Source organism: Oncorhynchus keta, chromosome 20 (genome assembly GCF_023373465.1).
Source record: "Oncorhynchus keta strain PuntledgeMale-10-30-2019 chromosome 20, Oket_V2, whole genome shotgun sequence".
NCBI classification, from domain to species: Eukaryota; Metazoa; Chordata; class Actinopteri; order Salmoniformes; family Salmonidae; genus Oncorhynchus; species Oncorhynchus keta.
In genome coordinates, this window is record NC_068440.1 from 31450395 (window position 1) to 31464047 (window position 13653).

The 13653-nt window shown below is 42.1% G+C and overlaps 1 protein-coding gene across 4 annotated transcripts in view; it reads right to left on the minus strand.

Annotated features, from left to right (window-relative positions):
- elmo1 (engulfment and cell motility 1 (ced-12 homolog, C. elegans)) overlaps positions 1-13653 on the minus strand; it is a 192756-nt gene that overhangs the window by 155716 nt on the left and 23387 nt on the right. For 2 of the 4 annotated variants that reach the window (XM_052472648.1, XM_052472645.1), the window contains exon 1: positions 1634-1862. The exons of the other annotated variants lie outside the window; for them this stretch is intronic. The gene's annotated coding sequence lies outside the window, so the exon portion shown is untranslated. Of the gene's footprint in view, positions 1-1633; positions 1863-13653 lie in introns of those variants that run through there. 4 annotated transcript variants of the gene reach the window in all.

Here is a 13653-nt window from a genome sequence, read left to right on the forward strand (position 1 = left end):
CTGGCTGTCTCTTTCTCAGCAGGCTACTACAGTACTACTCCTACTAACTGTCTCAGCAGGCTACTACAGTACTACTCCTACTAACTGTCTCAGCAGGCTACTACAGTACTACTCCTACTAACTGTCTCAGCAGGCTACTACAGTACTACTCCTACTAACTGTCTCAGCAGGCTACTACAGTACTACTCCTACTAACTGTATCAGCAGGCTACTACAGTACTACTCCTACTAACTGTCTCAGCAGGCTACTACAGTACTACTCCTACTAACTGTCTCAGCAGGCTACTACAGTACTACTCCTACTAACTGTCTCAGCAGGCTACTACAGTACTACTCCTACTAACTGTCAAAGCAGGCTACTACAGTACTACTCCTACTAACTGTATCAGCAGGCTACTACAGTACTACTACTGACTGACTGTCTCAGCAGGCTACTACAGTACTACTACTGACTGACTGTCTCAGCAGGTTACTACAGTACTGACTGTCTCAGCCTACTAACTGTATCAGCAGGCTACTACTGTCTCAGCAGTACTACTACTGACTGACTGTCTCAGCAGGTTACTACAGTACTACTACTGACTGACTGTCTCAGCAGGTTACTACTACTACTACTACGGTCTCAGCAGACTACTACTACTACTGTCTCAGCAGACTACTACTACTACTGTCTCAGCAGACTACTACTCTACTACTACTACTGTCTCAGCAGACTACTACTACTACTGTCTCAGCAGACTACTACTACTACTGTCTCAGCAGACTACTACTACTACTGTCTCAGCAGACTACTACTACTACTGTCTCAGCAGACTACTACTACTACTGTCTCAGCAGACTACTACTACTACTACTACTACTACTACAGCAGGTTGTTACTAGTAACTGTCTCTTTCTCAACAGGCCGTTTTGTTTCACAAACATGCCCTTGTTTCTAGTGCAGCAAGCAGGATATCCTGTCAGTAGTCTGTGCCAAAGGGCCGACAACAGCTCTCACAGCAATTAACAGCACTGTATTAACTCAGCCGAGGCACACAACACGCCTGCCGAGGGGACAGTAATTTGGTAGGGAATAGGGTGCCATTTGGTAGGGATTAGGGTGCCATTTGGACAGGTATGGGGTGTAGTAAAATGAAAACAGTGAACCCAGGCAGTGAAACCAAAAGGGGTTCACCAATAACAAAGTGAGTCAGCAACAATATACATTTCATTGTCACTATCCTGAATAAAATAAATGAGTCATAGAAAACGTTTGCGTCAATCCAGAGGTGTGACTAAACAACTATAACAGCCAAATCCATATCTAATGAGCTGCACAGCCAATGCTTTTATTTAGATTTCTGTCTGTTATGTAGTTGTCTAAACAATCAATTTATAGCTGACCTGTCAGGGGAAACCAAACTGGTAAACTCATGGGTAGTACACTCAAAATGACTGTCCTGGTATCGTGATTTATAATAATTATAATACTGTAGTCTGAATAGGGTCAGTGCCCAGGGGGGTTAGAGGGCACAGGGGGTGGGGAGGGCAGAGGAGAGCGGCCCTAAAATGAGGGCCCTACCCTTCTGCCCAACGCACCCTACTCCAGCCTGAGTAGTGAGTACACAACAAGAAGAGAAGACCAGGGACTCACCCGGAAACCTTGACGACAAGCAGGTAGCGAGTTCAACCCGCGGGTCCACTCTCCAATAAGTCTTGTTTCAGATCCACAACAAAACAAAACTAAACAAAATCCCCACTAACACTAGCTAGCCACAAATACAATAAGCGTCCTACAATGTTCAGCAGTCACAAGAGCAAGGGTTTTAAACTGAACTTCAAAGTGCCTCTCCTTGGGCACAGAGACAGAAAAAAGCAAAAGAGAGAGAGGTTAACAGAAGGAGGAAGTAGGCGTTTGTCTAGAGAAGAGGAAACAGGTCTGTAGCAAAATAGAACGTTGAAAAAAAGCAGAAAAATTCAAAGACAAGACAACCGTTGGAGAAACAGCTTACACGACTTGCTCACAGGAAGTTACCTCAACCTGAAAAACATTGTGTCACACAGCTATACTGTACTCGTACATGTACTGGTCAGCATTCAGCAGGGCACAACAGTAGGGAACGTTCAGATAGAAAATACATTATTTAGAATAAACATGCCTCTAACACGTACAATAAGGAATCACGGCAGCTCTATTTATGTCATTTCTATCTGGAACATTCCACAGTGTTTGCCTACTGAACATTACCCTGGTGTGGGGTCAACATAGTCTAGTCAGAGCTCTGAGCAGAGGGAGCCATGTTCCATTACCCAATACCACAAGGGTTTCGTCCCAAACGGCATCCTATTCTCTATGTAGTGCGCTACTTTTGACAAGGGCCCATCAGTAAGGAGGAATGCACTAGATAGAGAATAGGGTGTCATTTGGGACATAGCCAAGCTCTCACTTCCACCTCTGGCTGCCCTATTGTCTCACTGATGCCATAGACTATAAGAGCCAAAACCTGACAGGATCTTAACATTTACAGCCTCATTGAACTAAGCGTTGGGACTGACGTCTTAGTTGGGAAGTCTCAGTGAAGTTTGACCAGACCTGGGTTCAAATGGTATTTGAAATCTTTACAAAAATACTTTGAGCATTTGATCGTCTACCTGGAATGTTATCGTGGTGGGGTTTGCACTCGGGACTATTCCTTTGGTTCCATTATGCCAGGCAAGCTCAATCCAGCGCAGATACAGTATTTGAAAGAAGACAAATGCTACTGAACCCAGGTCTGGTGCTTACAGCTACTTCACTGCACCCATTACAAGTGTCGGGGGCTGACGTCTTAGTTGGCCAGTGTCAGTGTGTGAAGTCTGACACACAGCATATGTTTAACCCACCCTAGGGTTAGTGAGGCCCCAACTCCCTCGAGTCCCTACTCATCTATACCACAAAGCCAAATACTGGAGTAGTCGGTTTTCTAGCAGATTTTTACCTGGGATCAGATTCAAAACTAACACATCTGGCTCTCTGAGTATCTGAGCTGTCAAGGCCACAGAGACCAGAGAGAAAGAGAGAGAGAGGCGGAGAAAGTGATGGAGAGAAAGAGAGCGATGGTAGAAGGGAGAGAAAGAAATAGGAGGCAGGCAGGTGAAAAGGGCAAATGAGCTCAGCAGTTTCATAAGACATATAACATTTCACCACAATCTCTCCTTTTCACAGCATTTAACACCACCACCTGTTTGACATTTACAATTGTTATTATACAATTGTCCCAGACAGAACAGATCACAGGTTGTCAGACAGGCACATATATCCCAGCTAACAAATGTTGGTTCCCAGAACATTGTGGCAGCGTTATATGTCAAAAAAAATACAAAAAAAAGAAGTTACAGAGAATATCCGTATAAGGGAAAGTCGCAGGAACATTCTGTGTTAGCTGGGATTTCACTACACCTTATTGAGTCATTTGTGTTTCAGCAGTTGGGGCCTACATTCAGTGCATTCCCGTGCGAGGGGGAAATCTTCTGCTATGCTAATTGACAAGACTGAGCGGTCGTGATTCACATACCGTGTAGCTACACAATTCTAGATACCACAAAACCAGAGGCGTTACTGTCATAACATGTGTTTTTAGCAGGCTAACTCATTTAAAGAACTGGAACATCTCACTGGAGCATTTGGGTATGGAAAGCTACTCTTCTCTCAGGGCGTAGCCAGGGATGCACACAGCGCCACAGTAAACCACTACTTCATCGCTCCCCAAAGTACTTTTCCACACGACAGTTCTGAAAACGGCCTGCTCCCTCCTCCAGCCCTGCTCACCACAGAGCTATCGTAGAGCACTAGTTAGCCACCGTCTCCATGGAGATGAGCCGATTATGCTAAGGAAACCAATTAGCCTACAGCAATGTACTGTACTGTTCCTCCCATACTCTCCCGAGCAGGAGCCTTGGGGGGGCCTGGGAGAATAGGGGGAACTTGTCCCCACTCAGAAGAGTCCTTGACAGGGAAGGAATGTCACACGGTTAGGGATGCTCTGTGGGAAGATGATAATAAAAATGAACTGTGCTTCCAGAGCGGAAACATGCCCACACAACAAAAGTTCTAACTGCAAGTGCCAAGCTGCACACATAACAAGGGCTTTACTAGCTAGTATGTTCTTTGTTAAAATAATACAATGGTAGCTAGTACCGGAGGGTGTTTTTGTTTAAAGAATGAGATATGATATGATGCATCTCCCATTGGAACTCTACCAGCCTACACATAAGCATCAGTTACCCAATCACAACATTGTTTTGGTCTATGATGAGTGTTAAATGTCGGCGTATCCTTCCGGTGTAGTTATAGTCGATCCATAACGGGGCCTCCTAACGCAACATTTTCTGCTCTATAATCCAACTGCTAAATCAGTGCATTTAGAGGGCTCTCGAGAGGCACAGCGGTCTATGGAACTGCATCTCAGTACTAGAGGCATCACTACAGACCCTGGTTTGATTACAGGCTGTTATTGGGAGTCCCACAATTGGCCCAGCGTTGTCCGGGTTAGGGGAATTTGGGATAGGCTGTCATTGTAAATAAGAATTTGTTTTTAAACTGACTTGCCTAGTTAAATAAAGGTTAAATAAATGTTGTTTTTTTTAAAGGGGGGCATCCCAAACAGCACCCTATTCCCTACACAGTGCCCTACGGACCCTGTTCAAAAGTAGTGCACTAAATAGGAAATAAGGTGCACTTCGGGACACATTTAGAGTCTGTAGTGTATACCAACTGAAACAGACATTACATAAGATAATGTCACAGGTTGTCTCTCTAAGCTGAACATAAATGTGCAGTGTTCAAACCCAGATCCCTTTAGATTAAAAAATAATAATATGCCATGATTACGTAAGGCAATATCGCTCAATAGGGAGGTCAGGGGTATGAGCTTTAAACATAACAGTGGAGCTCAATTAGGAGTTTGTAAAGTGAAAGGCCTTCCTACTGCCAGACAGTCACAGAGGATGATGAACTGATGGAGAGAGTGTTAGAGGAGAGGGAAAAAGAGAGGGGGGAGAGAGAAATAAAGAGAGGGGGAGATATGGGGAGAGTGGGTGTAGGGATAGAGAGATTTTTGTTTATTTATTTTCCCTTTTGTACTTTAACTATTTGCACATCGTTACAACAATGTATATTGACATAATGACATTTGAAATGTGTCTATTCTTAATATATGCCATTTTAGCAGACGCTTTTATGACTTACAGTCATGTGTGCATACATTCTACGATGGGTGGTCCCGGGAATCGAACCCACTACCCTGACGTTACAAGCACCATGCTCTACCAACTGAGCTACAGTTCTTCTGAAACTTGTGAGTAATGTTTGCTGTTGATTGTTTATTTCACTTTGGTTAATTATCTAGTTCACTTGCTTTGGCAACGTAAATATATGTTTCCCATGCCCATAAAGCCCTTTGAATTGAAATTGAATTGGGGCGGGGGGGGGGGGCAGAGCGAGAGCAGGAGACAGACAGGACTCATGCTTTAGAGTCACTCTGACTGTGTGACCTTCTGCTGCAGGGCTCATCAAACCAGGTCTCTCTCACACATGCACAGACACACACTTTACAGTATAATATGTTGACTACTGATATTGATTACTGCATTGTTGGAAAAGAGCCCGAAATAAAGGCATTTCACTATACTTGTGCACATGACAATAAAACTTGAAACTCAGACACAAACACTGTGGGCAGAAGGCTAATTAGATGGGCAGCAAGGGGTTAACTTAAGACACAGCCAAAGCACAAATGTGTGTGAGTGTATGAGAGAGTGAATATCAAGTGTCTTGAATAGGACTGTTGATGTGACCATATTACCGCCACACCTGCGGCCACGAGTCATGAAGGCAGTCAAATTCCAGTCACGGTAACTAGGCTTCTCCAAGTACTGATGCTGCTCATGGTCATTGGTAGCCTACCAAACTTGCTAACTGCCTGGTACTCAGCACTCTATTGTCCCTCTAATAACTCTGACATCAATGCAAATGTAATCAAAAAGTCTCATCAAACATTTCATGAGAGCCCATGAGTTCATGTTGCGGAACATTTCTATAGGCTATGCAATTGCGTGAGAAAACAGAGTGATGGCCTCTACTAAAAAGAGGAGGATCCCATCAGCTTTCTATAGGCTAAGCATTCTATATTTATTTCTCAACTTTCCTAATTTTAAGCTGATTGCTTATATTTACAACAGGAGTATAGCCTACCGGGCTGACAGGTAAATGAATGACGGGAAAAGCGTCCTCCATCCGCTTTTTAAGTGCATAGATGAAATGGATTTTTTCCTGCTGCCCATTTCAAGACAGGTGCATGATAATGGTCCATTCTAAATCAAAACGGCACACATATATTATTTAGTATATGTAAAGACAAGATTAAATCAAGAATAGTCTGATGGGTGACAATATTAGCCTATCACTTGTGAATGATATAAACTCAACACAAAAAAAGAAATGTCCCTTTTTCAGGACTCTGTCTTTCAAAGATAATTCGTAAAAATCTAAATAACTTCACAGATCTTCATTGTAAAGGGTTTAAACACTGTTTCACATGCATTTGTTCAGTTTATGTCTCCGTTGTTGAATCTTATGTTCCTACAAATATTTACACATTAAGTTTGCTGAAAATAAACGCAGTTGACAGTGAGAGGACGTTTCTTTTTTTGCTCAGTTTATTACCACTTGTGAATGATACCCAGCATAAGAAATCCATTTTTTGCGACTTTTTCCAAATAATAGTTGCACACCACATGTTGCCTTGCTCATAGACCTATATGTTTTGATAAGGTTTGTATCACAACTAAAGTGGCAAAAAAGCATCTTAAAATTAAGCACATTAATTCATTTTACAAGAGGTTTAGAGTCCACCTGGCATACATAAGCAACGAGTGAGTTTCAAGGTTGGGGAAGATAATAAAAATGCACTTTTATAATAAAAGCAATACGTTCATAATCACATTTGCCATCACTTTTGATAATGGTGTTTTCAAGCTAATGGAACATTTGCACTTATAGCCTGCTACCATGTGAGCATTGCTGGGCTTATAATGTGAAGAAATAGCCTGATATTTATATAAATTTTTAAGCTAAATGTTCTGATCTGTTGTGTCAGCCACATTGCGTAAAAAAATGTTTTTGATTCTAGTGGTTCTATTAATTTGGGATCTATTGCATCCCACAACTGTCCCAGACTGTTTGGAATATTTATTTCTCGCACAGAATAGGTCCACTTTTGTACTATGGGGGATAGTAGATTGACATAGACTAGTGCTTTTGCTTTTCGTTAGGCCTACTCATCTTGTTGGCTGACGAAAAGTGAATGTGGACAATTTTTCCAATATGCACCTCGGAATTGGATAAGGACACACGTAGTTGCGTGCCCGATGTGTCCGTCTTCACTTGTAGCCTGTGAGAAAGATCTGATCATGTGATGGAGAGCACACAGAGCACACAGCACTCAGGGAGAAAGGCACAACAAAGGCATGGATTTTTTTTAGGGTGCATTACAGCCACAAAGGGGATGCCGCCGTGAAATTCTAGGAATTATCAAGTGACAAATGAATGAGAGACTAATGATGTGTGCACAGCCTGCGCAAAAAAACAGAGCAGGCATAGACACATCAGGATCTAACATAAGGACAACTCAGCTATTCTGTTTGTCTGAAATAGACTACATTTTCTTCATATCATGCTTCTTTAGACCTGTCTAAAATAAATAAAGAATTCATTGTGAAGGTGTAGGCTATATTACATGGATTTATTAGACTTTTTTAAATGTAGATGTTGCAAAGGTCTGTATCAGTGTCTTCTAGGCTGTGTGGAAGCCAGATGCTAAATGTGTTTGTTAATTAACGTGAGACCGACAGTTATTTGCTTGACAATCACCGACCACCACAGCCCTAGTCTTGAACAATGAGCGCTATGCATGAAACTGAGGCAAATCTGGCTCAGTCACCAGTCACTAGTGTCTGTCAAACCCAATAAAGACTTGTAGGGAGTAGGTGAGAAAGAAACAACCCAACTAGGGCTTGGAGAGGGGACAATAATATTCTCACCACATTTACTGAAACGCAAAATGGACGGCTCTTATTTGTAGAGGAAAGGAGTGCAACACCAAACGCCTCGGCCCATAGCGTGTACAGACGTTACAAGGGTTTTATCAAAAGCAACTCTGGATCTCGCACTTAATAATACCTCAAGTATAGCTTAAGGGAACACTGTCAAAAGGACCCTTACTTTCCTCCTCCAATTTCACAGGATTAGGGAAGAGTCCTCAGTCTGACCTACAGAACAACATTTTATGGGACTGTATATAAATCAAACCCAATTCTGATAATTGTGGGGTTGCTATTTGGAATACTCCCAGAAGACTCAAGGCTATCGTAACTGGGAGAGTAGTGAAGGGGCTTGGAAAGTAGGTCCGACATGTTTGAGGAGGAGCAGCTCGGGGATATGGAATGTGAGCTCTTATCACACAGCACGACCACCACCAGGCCTATCTGGATCTCATCCCTGGGGGTCTGGAGTTTTTCCTAGTCAGGTCAGGAAAAAAAAAATCTGGGTCCTCAAAACAGACATAATTAAATATTTCAACAACAAAAAGACAGCTACAGTATATTGCCCGTGTAGAAAATGGGGTTTACACACATCCCAATACTATCAAGAGGACTGCGTTTATTAGCCTCATAAGGCCTGAGGATGCCAAGGCAGTAGATGACTACTGTATGAGGCCTGGATTTTATGAGTCTCACTGGAATGCTTTATAATGTGTTTGACCTCAATTAAACTCACTTTACCATGTCCCCACACTGCTGCTAGATCAGTTAGGCCCTGAAAACACAATACCCCTCACTCTACCATGTCTCCACACTGCTGAGGTTAGGCTCTGAACACACAACACCCCTGTGCCATCCGTTTCTAAACCAAGGAAAGCCATAATACCAGAATAAAATGTGCTTTCTACTTTGTCGCTATAGGTGAGAAAACCATAATACAGATGTTTAATATCAAGTCATTTAAAAGTACATTGCAGTTTAAGAGACTTGAGTAGCACTTGTGTTTCTGTTTCTCTCAGGCTCAACTAGAGGTTGACCGATTAATCGGAATGGCCGATTAATTGGGGCCGATTTCAAGTTTTCATAACAATCGGAAATCTGTATTTTTGGGCGCCGATTTAATTTTTTTAAATATATTTTTATTTTATATTTGTTATAACTGACTTGCCTACTTAAATAAAGGTAAGAACACATTCTTATTTTCAATGACAGCCTGGGAACAGTGGGTTAACTGCCTTGTTCAGGGGCAGAATGACAGATTTTCACCTTGTCAGCTCGAGGGATCCAATCTTGCAACCTTACAGTTAACTAGTCCAACCCAATAACGACCTGCCTCTCTCTCGTTGCACTCCAAAAGGAGACTGCCTGTTACTCGAATGCAGTAAGCTAAGGTAAGTTGCTAACTAGCATTAAACTTATCTTATAAAAAACAAACAATCATAATTACTAGTTAACTACGCATGGTTGATGATATTACTAGATATTATCTAAACTTGTCCTGCGTTGCATATAATCTGACTAAGCATACAAGAATACAAGTATCTAACTGAGCGGTGGTAGGCAGAAGCAGGCGGGTAAACATTCATTCAAACAGCACTTTTGTGCGTTTTGCCAGCAGCTCTTTGTTGTGCATCAAGCATTGCGCTGTTTATGACTTCAAGCCTATCAACTCCTGAGATGAGGCTGGTGTAACAGAAGTGAAATGGCTAGCTAGTTAGCGCATGCTAATAGCGTTTCAAACGTCACTCGCTCTGAGCCTTGGGGTGGTTGTTTCCCTTGCTCTGCATTGGTAACGCTGCTTCGATGGTGGCTGTTGTCGTTGTGTTGCTGGTTCGAGCCCAGGGAGGAGCGAGGAGAGGGACGGAAGCTATACTGTTACACTGGCAAGACTAACACCGGATTGGTGTTGAAAAATCATAAATCGGTCGACCTCTAGCCTCAACACAACATCAGGTGGAACACCATCAGGTGGAAAACCATCAGGTGGAACAACATCAGGTGGAACACCATCAGGTGGAACAACATGAGCACTTGAGGGGGAAACATGAAAAGTGGTAGTGACTTTCCTGACCCACTCTTCCTCTTGAGGGGTATTCATCAAACCTCGCCCTGCAGGAGCATAAGTCAGCAACCTCCAAGGGGGGGCGAGCCACCCGGAAAATGTAAATGCACGCTCGGCTCGACCCTTCTTCTTTGAGAGGGTGGGAGGAGGGGGCAGGACCACACAGCACACAAAAGCACTCCCGGTTCACGTGACCTACAGTAGGCCTGGGATGAATGGGGATTTTTGGCTTTTGGTCTGTGGAGGGAGTCATGGGAACAGGGGACTATTTCTATTGACCTTTCAGGGGAGGAGGACACGGTGGTGGTGGTATGTAGAGGTGGGATAGGCGTAGGAATATCAGGAAAGACCAACAGCAGAAAAACCTCCATTCATTAGGAGAAAACCACCCCCATAGTGGAGTGACCATGACCGATCATGATCTCTCTCTCATCCCACTCCCTCTGCAGTGCAGTGCTACAATAAGTGGGCGGCTTTTCTGATGAGTGCCGGGGAAAAAAACAGTTTAACATTTAAAAAAATGAACATATTCTATTAATAAACCCTTAATGACACGGATCAGCTTATGAAACAGTGGTTCCATTGGGAGGAAAAAACAATGCATTAAGTCATCTGTCCAACAGCACCATTTGAACATTGCGTAATCAGTGCGTGTAACTGTAGGGCAAAATCAATACTACCCTCTCTCTACAGTGGTGCCTCAGCCTCTGCTTTCACTTTATCTGGCACACACACAGCTCAGTGCTAGCCTAAACCATGTAGGCCAGTCCATAGGACTGATTGTCCTGGTACAATCCAGCTGCCAATTGTGATGTTTCTATATATTTGGCTGTATTCTGTGGCTTCCCGTATGATTCAGAATTTGCTCAAATTGATCTGTAATTTAAGATTTTTTTTTATACAAAAAGCATTACAAGTGTATTGGAGTCTTGATTTTGTCCAAAGTAATGGTTAGCTAAATGTGGTAAATTGACAAACGCACACTTTCTTTAATCACAATGTCAACCTGTTTTGACATGGTATTGTTGTTTTTAGATGTACAGTACCAGCCAAAAGTTTGGACACACCTACTCATTCAAGAGTTTCTTAATTTTTTATATTTTCTAAATTGTAGAATAATAGCAAAGACATCAAAACTATGAAATAACAGTGGAATAATGTTGAAACCAAAAAAAAAGTGTTATACAAAATGTATTTGAGATTCTTCAAAAAGTGGCCACCCTTTGCACACACTTGGCATTCTCTCAACCAGCTTCATGAGGTAGTCACCTGGAATGTATTTCAATAAACAAGTGTGCCTTGTTAAAAGTACATTTGTGGAATTTCTTTCCTTCTTAACGCTTTTGTGCCAATCAGTTGTGTTGTGACAAGGTATGGGTGGTTTACAGAAGATGGCCCTATTTGGTAAAAGACCAAGTCCATATTATGACAAGAACAGCTCAAATAAACAAAAAGAAATGACAGTCCATCATTACTTCAAGACATGAAAGTCAGTCAATCCAGAAAATGTCAAGAATTTTTTACGTTTTCAAGTGAGGTCACAAAAACCATAAAGCACTATGATGAAACAAGCTCTGATGGAGACTGTCACAGGAAAGGAAGACCCAGAGTTACCTCTGCTGCAGAAGAGAAGTTCATTGGAGGAGTTAACAGCCTCAGAAATTGCAGCCCAAATAAAATGCTTCAAATCGAATCTTATTGGCCGCATACACGTGTTTAGAAGGTGTTATTGCTGGTGTTGCGAAATGCTTGCATAGTTAAAATAACAGACACATCTCAACAACTGTTCAGAAGAACCTGCGTGAATCAGGGCTTCATTGTCAAATTGCTGCAAAGAAACCACTACTAAAAGGACACCAATAAGAAGAGACTTGCTTGGGCAAAGAAACACGAGCAATGGACAGTAGACTAGTGGAAATCTGTCCTTTGGTCTGATGAGTCCAAATTAGATTTTTGGTTGCAACCACCATGCCTTTGTGAGACGCAGAGTAGGTGAACAGATTATCTCTACATGTGTGGTTCCCTCCGTGAAGCATGGAGGATGAGGTGTGATGGTGCTTTGCTGGTGATGCTGTCTGTGATTTATTTAAAATTCAAGGCACACTTAACCAGCATGGCTACCACAGCATTCTGCAGTGATACACCATCCCAACTGGTTTGTGCTTAGTGGGACTATCATTTGTTTTTCAACAGGACAATGATCCAACATCTCCAGGCGGTGTAAGGGCTATTTGACCAAGAAAGAGAGTGATGGAGTGCTGCATCAGATGACCTGGCCTCCACAATTACCCGTCCTCAACCCAATTGAGATGGTTGAGTTGGACCACAGAGTGAAGGAAAATTAGGCAACAAGTGCTCAGCATATGTGGGAACTCCTTCAAAACTGTTGGAAAAGCATTCCAGGTGAAGCTGGTTGAGAGAATGCCAAGAGTGTACAAAGCTGTCACCAAGGCAAAGTGTGGTTACTTTGATGAATCTCAAATATAAAATATATTATAGATTTGTTTAACACTTTTCTTGTTTACTACATGATTCCATGTGTGTTAATTCATAGTTTTGATGTCTTCACTATTATTCTACAAAGTAGAAAATATTAAAAAGAAAAGAAAAAACATTGAAATGAATAGGTGTCTCCAAACTTTTAACTGGTACTGTTTATATGAGGTATTTTGATTGTTTTCCGTGTATTTTGAACCCTTTCAGACAACGCGACTATAATCACGATTAAAAAGTGTGCACTAAAATTACACGAATGTAACTGATTAACTCTGACAGCCCTACTAATAGCTGATGTACTCGAAGCAAGTAAGCCTCGTCTGAGCCAGAACGGCCCATATGGAGGAGCCGATCTCCTGTTGCTGGAGCGTGAGGCAACTTGATCTACAAGTACACCCCCTTGACATGACGCTAGTAATAACTGTACAATACCAAAAATAGTTAGGTATAAGCAATGGTTCTATCACATCACCTTCAACCAAGCAGCCATGTTAGATCAGAGATTTCTTCAAGGAAGGGAAGAAGGATGTGTTGTTAAACATGGCCTGAATATGAATAGGATGTTAAAAACAAAAATGAGAGACACCACTTCCTCAAATGGCTAAAATTACTCAGCAGACCACAGAGAAAACCCTGATGCTCGTAGTCTATCATTACTTATTCCACTGTGGTGAACTGCAGGAGGATGCAGCTCTAAAAGGCTAAACCAGAAGTAGAAACGGGCACTCAAACTCTTTTCGAAACTGAGAGAGTCAAACTCTTTTCGAAACTGAGAGAGTCAAACTCTTTTCGAAACTGAGAGAGTCAAACTCTTTTCGAAACTGAGAGAGTCAAACTCTTTTCGAAACTGAGAGAGTCAAACTCTTTTCGAAACTGAGAGAGTCAAACTCTTTTAGAAACTGAGAGAGTCAAACTCTTTTCGAAACTGAGAGAGTCAAACTCTTTTCGAAACTGAGAGAGTCAAACTCTTTTAGAAACTGAGAGAGTCAAACTCTTTTCGAAACTGAGAGAGTCAAACTCTTTTCGAAACTGAGAGA